Source organism: Cebus imitator, unplaced genomic scaffold, assembly GCF_001604975.1.
Source record: "Cebus imitator isolate Cc_AM_T3 unplaced genomic scaffold, Cebus_imitator-1.0 Scaffold634, whole genome shotgun sequence".
NCBI lineage: Eukaryota > Metazoa > Chordata > Mammalia > Primates > Cebidae > Cebus > Cebus imitator.
Genome location: NW_016107949.1, coordinates 762,460 through 764,285, shown reverse-complemented (window position 1 = coordinate 764,285; position 1,826 = coordinate 762,460).

Here is a 1,826-nt window from a genome sequence, read left to right as displayed (position 1 = left end):
AGGAGTTTGAGACAAGCCTGGGCAACACAGTGAGATCCTGTCTCTACAAAATATTTAAAAATTAGCCAGGTGTGGTGGTACACACCTGTAATCCCGGCTACTTAGGAGGCTGAAATGGGAGGATCACTTGAGCCTGGGAGGCAGAGGTTGCAGTGAGCCAAGATTGCACCACCATACTCCAGCCTGACAGGGAGACCCTGTCTCAAAAAATAATAATAATAAAGAAAATAAAATTAGCTGGGTGGGATGGCACAAGCCTGTAGTCCTTGCTACAATACGCTTCATGACAACATAGTTTTAACTTTGAGATCGTATCAATTGACTGAGTAAGAATCCCCAGTACTCAAGTGGAGAAGCTGACATTTCTTCTTGATTTTGCAGATCAAGCAGATCAAGATTAAGTAGATCAAGCAGATCAAGCAAGATCAAGCAGATCAATAATCAGTTACATGGGACTGAATGAACTAATAAAGGATAATTGTGGTTATTGTTTTGGAATATTGATGTTTCCTTACTATTTCATTTTCTTAATATAAGACACTCCTTGGCCGGATGCAATGGCTCATGCCTATAATCCCAGCACTGTGGGAGGCCAAGGCCTGTGGATCACCTGATGTCAGGAGTTCGAGACCAGCCTAGCCAACATGGTGAAACCCCGTATCTACTAAAAATACAAAAATTTGCTAGGCGTGGCAGTGTACACCTGTAGTCCAGGATACTCTGGAGGCTGAGGCAGGAGAATCACTTGAACCCAGGAGGTGGAGGTTTCGGTGAGCCAAGATAGCACCATTGCACTCCAGTCTAGATGACAGAGCAAGACTCCATCTCAGGAAAAAAAAAAAAAAAAGGAACTCCTTTCTCTTATTACTGTCATCTACACTCACAACAGTTTAGTAGATTATGCTTGTGAAAAGATAAATGAAACATTTATCTATTTTCCTAGCTGATCCCTCCAAAATTCAGAAACATTGTGCATAAAATCTTTTTTTTTAGTCTCACTCTGTTGCCCGTGATGGAGTGCAGTGGCACACTCTCAGTTCACTGCAACCTCTGCCTCCTGGTGATTTTTGTGCCTGAGACTCCAGAGTAGCTGGGATTACAAGCATGAGCCACCATCCCTGGCTAATTTTTGTATTTTTAGTAGAAACGGGGGTTTCACTATGTTGGTCAGGTTGGTCTCAAACTCCTGACCTCAGTTGATCCACCCATCTCGGTCTCCCAAAGTGCTGGGATTACAGGCATGAGCCACTGCACCCAGCCTCATAAAATCTGATTTAAGGAACTAAGGTTGACTTTATGGAGCCACTGCTTACAAAGCCTTCTGGGGAAAATTGTGCTGGAACCCGGCTTGCAGGTTTCCTAGCCTCACATGTGAGTGAGGAGGATCACTTCCTGGAAGTCCCAGGAACCTTGGGATATTTGGGGCACCTTGAGATGAGAGGAATTTATCGAAATCTGTCACTATAGAAGGCAAAATCTAGTGGCAAGTTATTGGCTTGACATCCTATCCTCAAGAGATTTTTGTCAAACTCAAAATTTCTTATGAAAAGTTCCAGTGAAGAGGCCATGCATGGTGGCTCACGGCCTGTAATCCCAGCATTCTGAGAAGCTCACGTGAGTGGATCACTTGAGATCAGGAGTTGGAGACCACCCTGGCCAACATGGTGAAACTCCTGAAGCAGGAGAATCACTTGAACCTGGTAGGCGGAGGTTACAGTGAGCCAAGATGGCACCACTGCACTCCAGCCTAGGTAGACAGTTAAACAGTCTCGAAAGAAAGAAAGAAAGAAAGAAAGAAAGAAAGAAGAAAGAAAGAAAGAAAGAAA